Source organism: Aotus nancymaae, unplaced genomic scaffold, assembly GCF_030222135.1.
Source record: "Aotus nancymaae isolate 86718 unplaced genomic scaffold, 86718_ANA_hifiasm-v0.15.2.pri h1tg000014l, whole genome shotgun sequence".
Lineage (NCBI taxonomy): Eukaryota > Metazoa > Chordata > Mammalia > Primates > Aotidae > Aotus > Aotus nancymaae.
Window position 1 is genome coordinate 120,099,760 of NW_026988425.1, and position 18,947 is coordinate 120,118,706.

General features: G+C 44.9%; 1 long non-coding RNA gene across 4 annotated transcripts in view; it reads right to left on the minus strand.

Moving 5' to 3' along the window:
* The window catches only part of LOC105724934 (uncharacterized), a 76,508-nt gene that overhangs the window by 46,497 nt on the left and 11,064 nt on the right, over positions 1-18,947 (minus strand). For 3 of the 4 annotated variants that reach the window (XR_010342641.1, XR_010342643.1, XR_010342642.1), the window contains exons 3-4: positions 11,353-11,455; positions 9,070-9,445 (exon numbers count right to left, since the gene is read on the minus strand). This is a non-coding gene — a long non-coding RNA (uncharacterized LOC105724934). The remainder of the gene's footprint in view (positions 1-9,069; positions 9,446-11,352; positions 11,456-18,947) is intronic. The other variant, XR_010342644.1, reaches the window with a different exon arrangement.

Sequence of the window (18,947 nt, forward strand, 5' to 3'; positions counted from 1 at the left end):
ATTTTTTTACACCTTTTAGATCCAAGCAGAACTTGAACACCTTCTAGTTTCTTAAGGTAGAAGCTGAGGTCATTGATTTGAGTTCTTTCTCCTTTTCTAATATAACTATTTAGTGCTATAAGGACACCAGGTCTTGGTGACATTCCTGACCATTGGATGAAGCCTCAGTTGAGGACAGCCTGAATCCAAAACACTGGTTCTCAATGCTGGCTACACATTAGAATCACCTGGCAAGCTTCTAAAACTAGCCATGCTTTGGCCCCACCCCAGGACAAATAAATGAAAATCCCTGAGAACGAGCCTCAATATTGGGAGTTGTCAAAGCTCACCAGGTAGTTCTGTTGAGCAGCCAGGACTGGGAATCACCACTCTAGACCACTGTTTTTCGAACTGTCTGTAATAATAGCAGTTTCCCTTTTCATTTTCAGTTTTATTGTTATTTTATTGGCTAATGCTTTTGCAACATACAATAAAGATGAATCATATGGCTTCATCCACTGGAGGTATCCTTTATAAAAAGTTATGCCTCTTAAACCTAGGTGTTCTCATTATTCTATAGCATCATCAACGAGGTAGGAAAGAAAGTTCACACACATGGATACTTCAGCCACGTAGATATCTCATCATGGACCAAAAAAAAACAGTTCGTGGACCACTCTAGTCCAAGGACCGCACTGCAGCGTTGTTGAGTTTTCTTGACTATGAGTCAGTAACTTCTTTCTATTGTTGAAATTAATTTCCAGTTATAAGAGGCAGATTCCAACTGAAGCACCCTATCACAGACATATCCACCTAGGCTGCAGTCATCGGGTCGCATGTTGCTCTGTCTCTTTCTGTCTCTCTCTTTCCCACAGGAGAGCTGCAGCCATAGAGTATGTGCTTAGTCATGGCTTCTTTGATGGTGACTGCGAGATCCCTGTGCACCTTCATTCTGGCTCCCTTTCCAGAGCAGCATTAACACTGGTGATACAAACTTCCCTTCCTCCATGGTTAACACTAAAGGAAATGGGAACATCTAGGTTTAAGAGGCAATGGAAGCACGATTCTTTTTTCCACAAAGGAAACCTCTAGAAGCCACATGATTTGGAGGTATCTTTTTTTTTTGTTTGAGACAGAGTTTTGGTCTTGTTGCCCAGGCTGGAGTGCAGTGGCGCAGTCATGGCTCACTGCAACCTCCACCTCCTGGGTTCAAGCGATTCTCCTGCCTCAGCCTCCCGAGTAGCTGGAATTACAGGCAACTACCACCACATCTGGGTAATTTTTTGTATTTTTAGTAGACATGGGGTTTCACCATGTTGGCCAGGCTGGTCTCAAACTCCTGACCTCAGGTGATCCAGCCGACTAGGCCTCCCAAAGTGCTGGGATTACAGGTGTAAGCCACTGCACCTGGCCAAGGTACCTTTTCATGTTTTGATCACAAGCTCCTCTTTCAACTTACAAATATGGATTTTAACATATTTGCACTGTTCTTTTTGTTGCTCAAATCATCCTGTATTTGGCCAGACAGAGCCTTTTCACATAAGCCCCTGTGTCCTTTTAATCAGACTCCATAGTGCTGATACCCTCCTTGTTCAGCTGCCCCAACCTTGGACTGGCCATTTTAGCCCTGGTTTCTTTTAGTAGAGAATGGCACACAGAGACCAAGATCTAGGCAAGATATATACTTTTTATTTTGAGACAGAATCTCACTCTGTCTCCTTGGCTGGAGTGCCTGGCAGTCATGGCTCACTGCAGCTTTGAGCTCCTGGGCTCAAGAGATCCACTAGCTTCAGACACCTGAGCAGGTGGGACCACAGGCACATACCACCATATCTGATATAATATATATACACACACACATACATGTATATATAACATACATATATATACACACACACATATTGTAAAGACAGGGTTTTTTTTTTTGTTTTTTTTTTTGAGACAGAGTCTCTCTCTGTCACCCAGACTGGAGTGCATTGGCACAATCTTGGCTCACTGAAACTTCCATCTCCTGGGTTCAATCAATTTTCCTGCCTCGGCCTCCTGAGTAGCTGGGATTACAGGCATGCACCACCCTGCCCGGCTAGTTTCTGTATTTTTAGTAGAGATGGGGTTTCACCATAATGGCCAGGCTGGTCTCAAACTCCTGACCTTGAGATCCACGAGCCTTGGACTTCCAAAGTGCTGGGATTACAAGTGTGAGTCACTGCACCTGGCCAAGACAGGGTCTTTTTTTATTTTTTGTTTTCTCAGCCTGAATATGTTTGTAGACAAGGTCTTGCTAGGTTGCCCAGGTTTCTACTCTTTTTAAACACAAAAATTACATAATTTTTCACACAATCTATTTTGCCATCTGGAGAGGCCTTTGCATTGAGTCCGCTAATGCCCTGACCATCACATCACTTGGATTTGGAGTCCCTTTGGGTTAGGGCACGGTGCCTCAGCCTCAGCACTACTGACATGTGGGCTGGATCGTTCTGTGTTGCGGAGGCTGTCCTGACATTGCAGGTAGATGCCAGTAGCACCTCCCTAGTTGTGGCAACCAAAATGCCGCCAGACATTGCCCAATTCCCCTGGGGGTGCCAAAATCATCCCCCGTTAAGAACCATTGGATGTCCTCTGGGATTCTGTGGAAAACTTTCTGGAACAAACCAGAGAAAATCTGACACCTGATATCACATCCATGCCAGCTGCCTGCCTCTGTTTCCCCATTTATCTAGGTGGAATCATGACTACAAGGTAGAACAGCATATGGTGGGAAGGAATCAGACCTGCAGTGGGTCACTGTGGTGCTCATGAGGAGCAGACGTAAGGTCACAAGCAGCACTGCCCAGGAGCTGCATGGCACTGTGCTGGCTTTGCTGATGGCAGGCATCCCACTGAGTTGACTCAAGTCCCCAGGATTGCTCCAGCTCTCAGATTCCCCCCAGGCCTCTTCTTAATGTTGGCCTTGTTTAAGATCTTTCATTTTACCGTCAAAAAGAGAAAGTCTCATTTAATTCATACCAGATGCTGAGCGAGTCGTCATGAATCAATACAACATTATCCAAAAACCACCAAAATGAATCATAAGGATAAACAGGATTTTTTTTTCTCCCTGCAAAACAGACACTAAAATAGTGTCTTGCCCTTTTAGAAAAAAAAAAAATCTGAGGTTAGGAAGAGGCCTAGGGCCCTGCTGGTGTAATCCATGTGTCTGTGAGCATGGAATGGTCCAGCTGCAGGTCCTAGGGAGACAGGGTATGAGGCCTGCAGCTGAGCCAGGCAGACACGGGCTAAAGGAGGTGTTCCAGAGTCGGGATTGAAGACTGGGGGTCCAGCATCCCCCTGAAACTGTTATGCAATCCTGTTTCCATCCCAGCCTCAAAGCTGTCTGAGACTCAGAGAAGTTTTGTCATCCTCATCATGGATGAAGAGGACCTTGGGAACTGGGGAGGGTCTTCTGGGAGCTGAGCATCCCGGAATTCTGCTGATAAAGCCAAGGTGACCCATCAGCATCGTGAGCGCTTGTTTTCTCAGTCCTGCACCTACTGAGATCCTAAGAATGGCACTTAGAGTATCTAGGGGAGTCAGAAATGGTGTTTGTCCTCCATGGGGCAGCAGAGAGGAGGGAGAGGGAAGGCTCCGGGACCACCTAGGCACTCAGACTCTGCCCCTTGAACAGAGGGAGGCAAAAGCCAAGAAGAGGCTGGCTGACACATCCTTACAGTGTGGCCGCATGAGATGCTTGGTTGGTTCCAGCTTCTAGGTCTCCATGGCCTCCCTGTTTCCTGTCTTTTCCAGAACAGGCTCTTCAATTTCCCCTTCCATGGTGTGAGGGACCCATATCCTTCGTATGAATTTCCCTTGGGGTCAGAGTCAGCGTCTGTCGCTTGCCACCCTGGTTTCTGTAAGAGGCTCTGAGAGCTGTCTCCCACATTCCTCATCTCTCAGCCCTGTGCAGGTGTAGCCAGGAACAAGTAGAGTTGAAGTCATGCTCGATGGCACCGACAAGGTGAACTCAAGAAGGGCTCCCTTCTGTTAACGCAGAATCAGAGCCATGGAGGCTGAGTGCTCCCTGTAGTCACTGGGCCATCACCAATGAAGGAACTGACTCATCTGATGTGGGCCAGTGAAGAATGTGGTTGGACAAGTGATGACTAAGACCTATAGCAATAAAGAAAATGGAACTGGCCAGGCACGGCAGCTCACGCCCGTAATCCCAGCACTTTGGGAGGCCAAGGTGGGCAGATCACCTGAGGTCAGGAGTTTGAGAACAGCCTGGCCAACATGGTGAAACCCCATCTCTACTAAAAACACAAAAATTGATCTGGGCGTGGTGGCTCATGCCTGCAATCCCAGCACTTTGGGAGGCCGAGGCGGGTGGATCACGAGGTCAGAAGTTCGAGACCAGCCTGGCCATCATGGTAAAACCCCATCTCTACTAAAAATACAACAATTAGCTGGCTGTGGTGGCAGGCACCTGTAATCCCACCTACTCAGGAGGCTAAGGCAGGAGAATCGTTTGAACATGGGAGACAGAGGTTGCAGTGAGCCAAGATCGCACCACTATACTCCAACCTGGGAGACAGAGTGAGACTTGGTTTCAAGAAAAAAAAAAAATTGGCTGAGTGTGGTGGTACCTGCCTGTAATCTCAGCTACTCGGGAGGCTGAGGCAGGAGAATTGCTTGAACCTGGGAGACAGAGGTTGCAGTGGGCTGAGATCACACCACTGCACTCCAGCCTGGGCAACAGAATGAGACTCCGTCTCAAAAAAAAAAAAAAAAAGATGGAACTGTTCCCAGAGATCCTCGGTGCCACTCCAGGTTTCGGCGAAGCTTTGCTGAGGGGCTGGGGTCATGGACACCAGTGCACACAGGCTCTATAGGGGATCCCATCGTAGCCCCCTCCTGCTGAATGGCCTCCAAGTATCTATCCTGGCTCCACGTCTGGGCCCTTCATTCTCTTACATCTTGCCTGTGGCCGTCACCACACTCGGCAACCTCCTGTGTGTCACCTTGCTCCCCTACTTCTGGGATGACTATTTCAATTCTTCATTCTCTCAAACCTCCGAGGCCTCCAAGCCCGCTCACCCCTGGCCTCTGCCCACTAGAGGACCCTCACTAGAAATACTCCTTAGTTGTGATGATCAAAAATGTCTCTAGACATTGCCAAACATCCCCTCAGATGGAAAATCACCCTCGGTGAGACCCACTGATCTAGATCAACAGCCAGCCAGGCTCTCTCATGCTTGTCACCCACATCTGGAATGCACACATTTGACGGACCTTCATCTGTCCTTTTTCAAAGCCCAGCGTGGTCGAGCACTGTGGTGCACGCCTCTAATCCCAGCAATTTTGGAGGCCAAGGCAGGAGGATTCTTTGAGCTCAGAAGTTAGAGACCAGCCTAGGCACAATGTTGAAACCCCATCTCCACAAAAAATACTACAATTAGCCAGGTGTGGTGGTATGCGCATGTGGTCTCAGCTACTCAGGAGGCTCAGGTGGGAGGATCGCTTGAGACTGGGAGTTTAAGAATGGCCTGGCAACATAGCAAGATCTCATCTCTAAAAAAAATTTTTTTTAATGTAAAAATTTTAAAACTTGATCACATTTTTCTGGAGGGGTATTTAACAATATTTTTTGTGAGCTTTAAGTTAACAGTGTAACATAAAATTAGCCAGGCATGATGGCAGGCGCCTGTAATTCCAGCTACTTGGGAGTCTAAGGCAGGAGAATTGCTTGAACACGGGAAGCAGAGGCTGCAGTGAGCTGAGATCACGCCACTGCACTCCAGCCTGGGTGACAGGGCAAGACTCTGTCTCAAAAAATAAAAATAAAATTTAATAGCATAATATTATGAACTACTGATACATGAAACATTGATGAATCCCAAAAACGTAATTCTGAGGGAAGAGTACGTACGCCAGGTGCGGTGGCTCACGCCTGTCATCCCAACACTTTGGGAGGCCAAGGTGGGAGGATCGCTTGAGCTCAGTAGTTCTAGACTGGCCTGGGCAACATGGTAAGATGCCCCATCTCAATTTTTTAAAAATTAAAAATTAAAAAAAAAAACACCAAACCCTGTGGACTGACAGGCAGATAACACATATGCACACAGGCCTGTAGATTTCTAGGTGTGAGTCAGACATCCCTGTGTCTCCCTGGCTCCAGGGGCCACTGTTCCCACTCTCCAGTGTCTCCCTCAGTTGACCTGAGGAAAGCAGGATGCACCTTCCCCTCCCCCATGGGTGTGGCTGGGGGGTGGGCTCCACAGTATCAGCCTCTGCTAAAGAAGTCTGCTTCCGCTGGGTGCCGTGGCTCACCCCTGTAATTCCAGCATTTTGGGAGGCTGAGGTGGGTGGATCACCTGAGGTCAGGAGTTTGAGACCAGCCTGGCCAATATGGTGAAACCCTGTCTCTACTGAAAATACAAAATTAGCCGGATATGGTGGCAAGCGCCTATAATCCCACCTACTCAGGAGGCTGAGGCAGGAGAATAGCTTGAACCTAGGAGGTGGAGGTTGCAGGGAGCCGAGATGCGTCACTGCAGTCCAGCCTGGGCAACAAGAGCGAAACTCCATCTCAAAAAATAATAATAAAAATAATTTAGGCTGGGTGTGGTGGCTCACGCCTATAACCCCAGCACTTTGGGAGGCCAAGACGGACAGAGGTAGGATGATTGAGACCATCCTGACCAACATGGTGAAACCCCATCTCTACTAAAAATACAAAAAAATTATCTGGGCGTAGTGGCCTGCGCCTGTAGTCCCAGCTACTCAGGAGGCTAAGGTAGGAGAATCGCTTGAACCCAGGAGGCAGAGGTTCCAGTGAGCTGAGATTGGGCCATTGCACTCCAACCTGATGACAGAGTGAGACTTTGTCTCAAAAAAGTAATAATTAATAATAATAATTTTAAAATTAAAAATAAAGAAATCTTCTTCCTAGTCTCTGACTCCTCTCTCTCGGCCTGTCCAACCGCTTTATAAGCTGGATGTGGGTGGTCAATCTGGTGATTCAGAACTACCAGCTCCCAGATATTTTCCTCCCAGCCCTGCATAGGTGGTCTAGCATCCCACGTTGGGATCAGGAGGGGCTGCCCCGCCTGTCTGGGGTCTCAGCCAAGCCTGAGGCAGAGGGAGCCTGCTAATTACCATCCAGGTGCTCATTAGCGGCCCCTCCTCTCCTCCCCTCAGGATTCTTTCCCATTCCTATTTACTCAACCTCTCCCTCCTGACCAGAACCTGCCCACTGACATTTCACCATATTTAAATCTCTCCTGAAATTTAAAAAAAAAAAAAAAAAAAAACAGAAACAAATCTGTTTTGACCCCAAATCTCCTTGCAGCTACCTCCTAATTCTCTCTTCCCTTTCAAAGTCAAACTTGTGAAAAAGCTGTCTGCATCCACAATCTCCCTTCCTCACCTCCCACACATTCCAGTCTGGCTTCTCCCATCAGTCCCAGAAGCATCTCTTCCCAAGATGGTCTGATGCTAAGAGCACCGGGCTGAGGCTGGAGAGCACGAAGCTGGCCTGGCCTACGCAGGACCCTGGCCATGGGAGCAGCAGTAGGGGACACAATGGTTGGCGTTACCCAGGGTTGTCAATGGCAACTGCAGACGATAAGCTAGAACTTCTGAGCAGTTCCAGAAAGAATATCTGGCCTTGAGTCCTGAGAGTATGCCAACACCTACTTACCTTCATCAATTCATTCATTCATCCAGTCAGTAACTCTTTATTGAACACACCTGGGCCAGACCCTGAGGTAGGCACCTGTTACAGACTTGCTCTCTTCCCTCATGAAGCTAACTGTCTGGGCATCAAAGAATCATGAAAATACACAAAGATAACCGAGATGTTGGATGGAGAAGTGCAGAGTGTATCACTGTGGGATCAGATCTGGCCTGAAAGGTCAAGAAGAGATTTTCAGGTTGGGATCTGGCCAATGACTAGGAATTAGCTAGTCCAGGAGGAATGGGGGTAAGGAGATGATAGGGAACTGGGGGAAAAGTGTCTCTGTGGAACCAAGAGGCCAGGGATTCCAGAATTGAAAAGGATCAGCAGGAAGCAAGTAGGGAGGGGTGGGGAGAGCTGGATAGAAATTCGATTTTTCTCTTTTTTTTTTTTGAGACAGTCTTGCTCTGTTGCCCAGGCTGCAGTGCAGTGGCTCAATCTCCACTCACTGCAACCTCCACCTCCGGGGTTCAAGCGATCCTCCTGTCTCAGCCTCCCAAGTAGTTGGGACTACAGGTGTGCACCACCACGCCTGACTAATTTTTTTTATTTTTAGTAGACACAAGGTCTGGCCATGTTGGCCAGGCTGGTCTTGAACTTCTGACCTCAGGTGATCCATCCGGCTTAGCCTTCCAAAGTTCTGGGATTACAGGGGTGAGCCACTGCACCTGGCTGCAGTTAGGTTTTTCTCTCTGTCCCTCAGCCTTTGTGCCAAACCTTTCTCCTGCCTCATCTGAAGGACTTTAGCACCGTCCACTCCCTTCATGCGGTCGACCCTTTTATTTCCCTTCCTCCCAGGACGCTGCCATGCCTGAGCTCTTGCGTGTCCCTCCTCTGACCTGAGTGTGAGTGTTCCATAGAGCTCTACCCAGGCCTTACTCCCCTTCCCAACCCTTTTTCTTGACATTGTCTCCCACTTTTATAGACTGTCACTTCTAACAGATCTCTGTAAGGCCGGTTGCCTCGCCAGGAGCATGGACGCACACCACCCCCCTTGTTCAAAAGCTCAGACAAGCCTGGACGAGTTCAGGCAAGCTCAGACATGCTCTGGCTTGTTCCCTTCTCCCATGCTCGCACAGCCTGACCTTCCCTTAAAAGAGCCCAGTATGCAAACTAGGTGCTGTAACCCTAGCCTCTTGCTAACCAATAGCAGCCGAGTCTTAACAACCAATAGCAGCCGAGTCTTAACAACCAATAGCAGCTGAGTAATTCCAACCACCAACAAGCCCAAGTCCTAGGTAAAGGCTTGTAACTTACCCAATAGCAGTCCTGCTCTCCCACAACCAATCCAGCTCCCTCACTCCGTATAAAACCCCATGTCTGAGCGGAGTCCCTGCGACTTCTCCAGCCCCTCCTGTCGGACCGCAGAACCTCACCTGGGAGCCTGAATAAATTCCTTCACATCAGATCTTCTTGTGCTGGCCTCAGTTTCTTTCCTTTTAAACTTGGCGAGAACAGGCCTTACAATCTCCAGTCCCAGAACTCTTCCATGGACCCAGGTTCAGGGATCTCCTTGCCCAGTGATACTCTTCACACAGATACCCTGCTCACTATCTTAAACACAGCAGATCTTAGAGTTAGAAAATGTTAAGTCTCACTTTTGTTGAGAAAATGTAGGAAGTAACATAAAGCAGTCAGGTGTGGTGGTGCGCACCTATAGTTCCAGTCACTCGGGAGGCTGAGGCAGGAGGATCACTTGAGCCCAGGAGTTTTGAGGCTGCGTGGAGCTATGGTCACACACTGTACTCCAGCCTGGAAGACAGAGTAAAATTTTGTCTCATAAAAATAATTAATTAATTAAAAATAATATAAAGCCTTTTTGTTCCCCAAAACTTGATTAAAAATAAATCAACTAGGACACAGAATCTGGAACAGAGCCTGAACCTTCCACCAGAACCTATACACTTGATGCAGATGACGAGCTGTGAACAGCCTTTCTTTATGCCGATAAGGAAACCCAAGTTAAACAAACTTTGATTAGTTGATTAATGAAATTGAAGCAAGGTGCCAGTAAAGCTAAATTTAACTGTGACCTGTTCTAGATTCCAAATTGCACATTTCCTCTTTTTTAGTTTTTTTCCAACTCAGTGTAATTGAATTGTTGAGTCTGAGTGATAGGTATATGAAGAGTTTATCACACTTCTTTTGTGCACATCTGACATTTTTCATAATAAAAATCTAAAAGGGGCCAGGCGCGGTGGCTCACGCCTGTAATCCCAGCACTTTGGGATGCCAAGGCGGGCGGATCACAAGGTCAAGAGTTCGAGACCAACCTGACCAACAGGCTGAAACCCTGTCTCTACTAAAAATGCAAAATTGGCCAGGCACGGTGGCTCACGCCTGTAATCCCAGCACTTTGGGAGGTCAACGTGGGCGGATCACAAGGTCAAGATATCGAGACCATCCTGGCCAACATGGTGAAACCTCATCTCTACTAAAAATACAAAAATTAGCCGGGTGTGGTGGCACACACCTGTGGTCCTAGCTACTTGGGAGGCTGAGGCAGAAGAATTGCTTAAACCCAGGAGGCGGAAGTTGCAGTGAGCCGAGATTGCAGCACCACTGCACTCCAGCCTGGCAACAGACCAAGACTCCGTCTCTAAATTAATTAATTAATATTTAAAATGCTAAAAATACAAAATTTAGCTAGGCATGGTGGTGCGTGCCTGTAGTCCCAGCTACTCAGGACGCTGAAGGAGGAGAATCACTTGAACCTGGAGGCTGAGGTGGCAGTGAGCCAAGATTGCGCCCCTGTACTGCAGCCTGGGTGAGACTCTGTGTCAAAAAGAAAAAAAAAACCTAAAAGGAAACAATGTCTCTCTGTTTCTTTTCTTTCCTTGCCGCACCCACCCCACCCCCAGTAACTAGCCTGACTTGATTAGTGCTTGTCTACAATGTAACTCCTAAACTTCCTTCTATGAGAAATTGCCTGGACTCCTGAAACATGCTTTTTTAGAGGAAATCAGGTGATATGAGACCTATGCTCTGAAGTTGCAAATGACATCATCAGTGAATTAGCTTTCTTTTTGCTTCTTTTCTTTGTTCTTCTAACCATATGTGTATGTAAATGTGTGCGTGTGTATACCCTGAGAATTTCTGTGCAGGGAGGAAGTGGTTCAATCTGCTTGTCTCTGAGCAGCCGTTGGCTTTTGGAATAAAGAAATGACTCTGCCTTGTTTCTGATTCAGATGCAGCATGAGGCTTGCTTTCATCCATGAGGTCTAAATTTAAACGCCTGTCTTCTCCCCCTATAAAACTTAATCCTCTTTCTCCATAACACTGTAGAAAAAAAAAAACTTGGCTTTACATGGTGTTTAGCTTAGATCTGTAAGAGGAGCTTAAGTGTTGATTACAAGAAACACTGAGAGAATGAAAACTAGCTTGGAAACCTAATGTAGCTCAGAAAACTCCATATGACAAAGACACCACGCAGCTTATGCAGGCACCCAGGTCAGAAGGGTAGTGCTCGGGAGCCTAATTGGTCAAGGCCACTGTCATGTTCCATCTGAGGACTGACTCAGTCCTCCCATTCCTTCAACCATAACTTCTATTCCTTTCCACACCTCTCCCACTGCTGTCTTCATTTCAGCAGAAAAAGACCATCTCTCTTGACCAAAATATAAGGCCCACAATAGTATCATTTTGCACATTTCACCCACCTTGTTTAAATTTTTATTTTGATATACAGTCGTCCCTGGATATCCGTAGTGGATGGGTTCCAGGACCTCCCTCCGATACCGAAATCCATGGATGCGCAAGTCCCTGATAAAAAATGGAGTAGTATTTGCATATAACCTATGTACATTTTCCCATATACAGAACATTAAATCATCTCTAGATTATTTATAATACCTAATAAAGTATAAATGCTATATAAATAGTTGTTACATTGCATTGTTTAGGGAACAATGACAAGGAAAAAAAACGTCTGCACATGTTCACTACAGACACAATAAAAAAAATTTCTTTTGATTCAAGGTCGATTAAGACCACAGATGCAGAACTCACAGATATAGAGTGCTGACTGTAAGTTCAAACACAGAGAACTCCCATAAGTACAGTATAAGAAACCTATCACATAGCCTTTACTCTGGCCCCATTTTTATTTTCTCTGTCTTTCTAAGTCTTGCTGGAGTTTATCCATTTTACTAATCTTTTCAAAGAATGGAATTTTGTGGGCTTTTTGAAACACGATCTCATTCTGTCGCCCAGGCTTGAGTGCAGTAGCATAATCACAGCTCACTGTAGCCTCCACCTCAGCCTCCCAAGTAGCTGGGACTACAGGCACACACCACCATGCCCAGCTAATTTTTGTATTTTTTTTAAGAGACAGTTTCACCATGTTGCCCAGGCTGGTCTTGAACTCTTGATCTCAAGCGACTGAAGTGCTGGGATTACAGGCGTGAGCCACTATGCCCGGCCTAACATATTTTTAAATTTCCTTTGTGATTTATTCTTTGACCCATGAGTTACTTAGTAGTGTGTCGTTTAATTTCCACTTACTGGGGGGATTTTCTAGATTTGTTTGTTATTCTAGCTAATATAATTCCATTGTGGTCAGAGGACATAATCGATAAGATATCAGCCTCTATTTATTGACCTACTTATAGTCCAGCATATGGTCTCTCATAGGGAAATTTTCATGTGTCCTTGAAAAAAAAAGTGTATTCTGTGGTTATCCGGCACAGTGTTTTATAAATGTCAATTAGACAAGGTTGGTTAATTGTGTCATTCAAGTATTACATATACTCAATTTTTGTTTTCTTGGTCTATCAGTTACTGACAGAGATATTAAATTCTCCTTTTTTTTTTTTTGAGATGAAGTCTCGAATTGTCACCCAGGCTGGAGTGCACTAACACGATCTCGGCTCACCACAACCTCTGCCTCCTAGGTCCAAGCAATTCTCAGACCTCGGCCTCCCGAGTAGCTGGGATTACAGGCATGCACCACCATGCCCTGCTAATGTTTTCATATTTTTAGTAGAGATGGAGTTTCTCCATGTTGGGCAGGCTGGTCTCAAACTCCTGACCTCAGATGACTGCCTGCCTCAGCCTCCCAAAGTGCTAGGATTACAGGCGTGAGCCACAGCGCCCGGCCTGAGATGTTAAAATCTCTAATCGACTGTGGATTTGTCTAGTTATTGCTTTAGTTCTGTTAGCTTTTCCTTCATGTATTTTAAAGCTCCATTACTGTTATGGACTGAATTGTGTACTCTCCCACAATTTGTATGTATAAGTCTTAACTCTGAGTTCCTGAGAACATGATTATAATTGGAGATAGGGTCTTTACAGAGATAATTAAGTTAAAATGAGGTCATTAGGGCAGGCCCTAATCCAGTATGACCGGTGTCCTTGTAAGAAGAAGAAATTTTGACACAGACACAGAGGGAAGATAATACGTAGACAAAGGGAGAAGATGGCCCTCGGAAGGAATCAACACCAAGGTCTTGGATATTTTGTTTTGTTTTGAGATGAAGTTTCACTCTGATCACCCAGGCTGGAGTGCAATGGCACAATCTCGGCTCACTGCAACCTCCACCTCCTGGGTTCAAGCAATTCTCCTGCCTCAGTCTCCTGAGTAGCTGGGACTATAGGTGCCCACCTCACCACACCCAGCTAATTTTTGTATTTTTAGTCGAGACAGAGTTTCACCATGTTGACCAGGCTGATCTCGAACTCCTGACCTCAGGTGATCTGCCCGCCTTGGCCTCCCACAGTGCTGGGATTACAGGCATGAACCACCATGCCAGGCTCCAGTCTTGGATGTTTAACCTCCAGAACTGTGAGAAAATAAATTTTGGTTGTCAACACCATCAGTCTGTGATGGCTTTCTATGGTAGACTTAGCAAACTAATATAGTTACTAAGTGCACACATTTCGGATTATTCAGTATTCTTAATAAATTGATTCTTTTATAAATATGAAGTTTTTCTTCTTGTATCTAGTAGTACTCCTTATCTTGATGCCTACTTTATTTGATATTAATATAATCACATCAGCTTTCTTGTTTGTTCTTACTCTTCTTATTCTTGTTTGCTCTTACTTGTCTTATTTGTATTGTATCTGTATAATATATATTTCCCCATCCTTTTACTTTCACTTTTTTGGACTCTATATATTCAAATGTGTCTCTTAAAACAGCATAGCTAGGTGTGGTGGCTCATGCCTGTAATCCCAGCACTTCAGGAGGCCAAGGCAGGCAGATCGCTTGAGTCCAGGAGTTTGAAACCAGTCTGGGTGACATGGTGAAACCCCACCTCTACAAAAAAAAATACAAAAATTAGCCAGATGAGGTGGTGCATGACTGTCATCCCAGCTACTTGGGAGGATGAGGCAGGAGGATCACTTAAGCCCAGGAAGCAGAGGTTGCAGTGAGCTGTGATCATGCCACTGTACTCCAGCCTGGGCCACAGAGTGTGACCATGTTTCAGGAAAAAAAAAAAAAAAAAAAAAAATCCCAAAGCTAAAACAAAACAAAACAAAATCCAGCATAGATTTGGGTCATTTTTTATTCAGTTTGATAATCTTTGCCTTTATTTATTTATTTATTTATTTATTTTATTTATTTATTTATTTATCTATCTATCTATCTATCTATCTATTGAGAGATGGAGTCTTGCTCTGTCACCAGGCTGGAGTGCAGTGGCGCGTTCTCAGCTCACTGCAACCTCTGCCTCCCGCATTCAAGCGATTCTCCTGACTCAGCCTCCCAAGTAGCTGGGACTACAGGTGCCCACTGCCACATCTGGCAAATTTTTTTTTATTTTTAAGAGACGGGTTTCACCATATTGGCCAGGATGGCCTCGGTCTCCTGACCTTGTGATCTGCCCGCCTTGGCCTCTCAAAGTTCTGGGATTACAGGCATGAGACATTGTGCCCAGCCAATCTTTGCCTTTTAATTGTTTAGTCCATTTATATTTAATGTAATGATTGCTAAAATTGTGTTCAAATCTACTATCTTGCTATTTGTTTTCTATTTGTGCCACCTGTTTTTCATTCTGTTCCTCCTTGCCTGCCTTCAATTAATCATCAAATATTTTTATTACTCCATTTTATTTCCTCTATTTGTTTCTAGCTCTACCTCTTTATATAGTATTTTCAGTTTAGCTCTAGATGATTACAGTACGCATTCTTAATTTATCACATTTTGCTTAAAATTAATTTATACCAATTTCCCTAAAATGTATAACCTAAAAAGAGAATTTCATTTACCCTACCTGCCGTATGCTATTATTGCCATATATTTTACTTTAACGTGTTTTATTTCATTTGTTTTTGAGATAGTTTCACTTTATTGCTCAGGCTGGTGTGCAATAGTGCAATCACAGCTCACTGAAGCCTCAACTTCACAGGCTCAGGTGATTCTCCCACCTCAGCCTCCTGGGAAGCTGAGGCTATAGGTGAGCACCCCCATGCCAGTCTAATTTTTTGCATTTTTTGTAGAGAGGGAATCTAACCATGTTTCCCAGGCTAGTCTCAACATCCTAGGCTCAAGTGATTCTTCTCCTCAGTCTCCTAAAGTGCTGGGATTACAGGCGTGAGCCACTGTGCCTGCCCTTACATTTTTAAATCTTATATTATTATTGTTTTTGTTTGAAATAGTTGTTTTAAAAAAATTATTTTTAAAATTCAAAAAATATAGGCTTTTATATTAGTCCATATAAGATGTTCTTCATTCCTTTCTGTAGAATGTATCACAACTCATTTATCCATTCACCTACTGAAAGACATCTTGGTTGCTTCCAAGTTTTGGCAGCTATGAATAAAGCTGCTATAAATATCTGTGCAGGGTTTTATGTGGACATAAGTTTCCAACTCCTTTGGGTAAATACCAAGGAGTGCCATCACTGGGTATCTTTGCCTTTCAGCCTGATGAACAACCTTTAGCACTTATTTTAGTGTAGGTCTGACGAAAATGAATTCTCTCAGCTTTTGCTTATCTGAAATTAACTATATTTCATGTTTTGACTTCAGTAACTGTGAGTCCCATGTCAGCATAGCTGACAAGAAAAGACACACAAGTTCTTAGCAGGTTGCTGTGTCAAAGAATAGAATTGTTTTCTTAGTCTGCTGAGATGATGAATGAGAAAATTATAGTTATAGCCAAGTGAGTGCCTAGGAGTTCAGGAGGCAGTGGGTTTTTACAAACTTGTTTGGATGGATGAAATATCTTTGTTTTGGGATTGCCAATCCCCTTCAACTAAAGAGGAAGTTAAAACAGAGATCCAGGACCATTTCATAGCAGGAAGAACAGAATCACAACCAACAGTCCCTGGTGGCTGCCCCTCATGAAGCACAAATGATCACAGTGGCTGTTTCCTGGGCAGCTCCTGCTTTTTTTGTCAAGAGCAAAGCTGTTATCTCTTCACTCTCTCCCTGCCTATATTGGAGAAGTCTTTTTGGAGTCATGGATGCAAGGCCAATGGCCCCTATTAGCAATGTTTCCACCAAGTCTTTCTTCTGGTGAACTTTGATGTGTATCTCAATTTTAGGCTGTACGTGGCAGCACCGTTTATCAGGGATGGTTGGTTTCTTAGGTTGGGTTTCCGAAAGCAAATTTTGAGACAGTAGCCACGTGCAAAGGATTTATTAAGGAAGTGTTCCCAGGAGAATCAAATAAAGGAATGTGGAAAAGAAAAGGAAGAGGAAGAAGCCAAGCAAGGCGATGATGTTGGCCATGTCCCCGCCTCAGCCTGATGCAGAGGTGAATTCTGAAGGAGAAATTATACTTTAGAGTGTTTCATTGCAAATGAGGGCACTGGGCTGACATCTGTGAAAGTGCAGACTTTCCTGTAACAGTCAGTGGTTATGAACACAGGGAGGAAGGACATACACACACTCAGCCCATTCTTGCTCCCTCTGAGTGCTGGCATGCAAAGCAACCCCAGTAGACCAGGTGTGGTGTGCTCAGGTCCAAGCCACTGGAAACAAAGGTCACAGAAGCTAGAAGGATAACAGGACAGAATTGCTGAAAGGGATCCAAGGGGATATAGGTGAAGCACCAGCAGAATCTGCCACGGTAGGATATGTGAAACGAAGGCCTGGACACGCTTTTTATAGAACACTTTGTACTAATTTAGTAGGAGGTCATTTAATATATTACTTCTTTTAAGTGGGTTCCCTTGGGAGTATAGAGGGACGTCTCCTGGGCCAACCCATTAATATTTCAAGATGAGAAAGTCTCTTTGATAGCTGTGCATCTTATACGTGCAAGAACTCTGGGAAGTATCTAGGCCATTTGAATCAGGTTTCTGCACATCTTGACCAATTTAGTTTCTGAAATTCCATTTTGTCATTTGATACACCCCCCCACAAGCTGATTCTATAGTGAAAGTCAGGAGTCAAAGTCTTGTTGCATCTGAAAGTCTTCACAGACTTCCTTTCCCGTTGACCTATAAAATGTGTGTCTCATTGTATTGAAGGACAAGGATATTTCCTTTTTTTCTTTTCTTTTAAAAATTTTTTTTACTTTTTTGAGATGGAGTCTCACTCTGTCACCAAGGCTGCAGTGCAGTGGCATGATCGTGGCTCACTGCAGCCTCTGCATCCTGGGTTCAAGCAATTCTCCTGCCTCAGCCTCCCAAGTAGCTGGGACTACAGGTGCATGCCACCACACCCGGCTAATTTTTTTGTATTTCTAGTGAAGACAGGGTTTTACCGTGTTGGCCAGGATGGTCTCGATCTCTGGACCTCATGATCTGCCTGCCCGGCCTCCCAAAGTGCTGGGATTACAGGCATAAGCCACCATGCCCAGTCTCTCTCTCTTTTTTTTTAGAGACAGACTTTTGCTTTGTTGCCCAGACTGGAGTGAGTGGTGTGATCCTGACTCATTACAACCTCAACCTCCCAGCCTCAAGCCATCCTCCCACTTCAGCCTCCTGAGTAGCTGGTACTACAGGTGCATGCCACCATGCCTGGCTGATTTTTAAAATTTTTAGTAGAGATGCAGTCTCACTATGTTGCCAAGGCTGTTCTCAAACTGCTGACTGAGCTCCAGGGATCTGCCTACCTCGGCCTCCCAACGTGCTGGGATTACAAGTTTGAGCCACCATGCCTGGTGGATATCTCAAATTAGAGTAGGAAAACTTTTAACCACTCTTTGATGATGCTAGTATATTTTATATATGGTGATATTTCTACACATCTGTAAACATATATTTCTATTTATGTGATCAGTATTTTCTCATCTGGATGAAATTAACAGAATACTACTGTTGTGAATCATGCCCTTCCATTATCTGCCAAAAAATTCCAGACACAGGCCAGGTGCAGTGGCTCACACCTGTAATCCTAACACTTTGGGAAGCTGAGGCAGAAGGACTGGTTGAGTCCAAGAGTTCAAGACCAGCCTGGGCAACATAGTAAGACCTCCATCTAAAAAAAAAAAAAAAAAGAGGCAGACATGACAGTACTGTGGTCTTCAATGGAACACATACTGGAACACAGCCGTAGCATCTAATGACTTTTATCAAAAGCCCTCCATTCATTATACCCCCTTTATTTCACGTGAACCATTCTAGGAATCATGTGAACAAGAAGAAGATTCTTGAGTGCCATCAAGTGGCCATTTGGGGAAAACCAAAGGTGATCTGGGTGTAAGACCATCATCAGCCTCCACATAATTTCCTCCCTGAATTTGGGGCCTGGTTTTGGAACACAGAAATGTTTAAAAAAAAAAAAAAAAAAAAAAATTTGTCAGAGGAACCTAGTTGGAGGTTGGGGATGAAGCCAAAGCCATGGCCTGAGAAGGGAGAAAATGGCTGATGTAGCCAAAGATTATTTTTAATTAATTAATTTATTTACTTTTTGAGACAGAGCCTTGCTCTGTCACCCAGGCCTGGAGTGCAGTGGCGCGATCTCGGCTTACTGCAACCCCCACCTCCTGGGTTCAAGTGATTCTCCTGCCTCAGTCTCCTGAGTAGCTGGGATTACAGGCGTGTACCACCACACCCAGCTAATTTTTGTATTTTTAGTAGAGACAGGGTTTCACTATGTTGGTCAGACTGGTCTCAAACTTCTGACCTCAGGTGATTCGCTTGCCTTGGCTTCCCAAGGTGCTTAGATTACAGACGTGAGCCACCGTGCCTGGCCAGACTTTTATTTTTTGAGAGCAGTTTTAGGTTCATAGCAAAATTAAAAGGAAGGTACTGAGATATTTCCTATGCCCTCCCCCACATGCACAACCTCCTCCATTATCAACATCCCCTGCCAGAATGCTACATTTATTACAACTGATGAACCTACACTGATACAT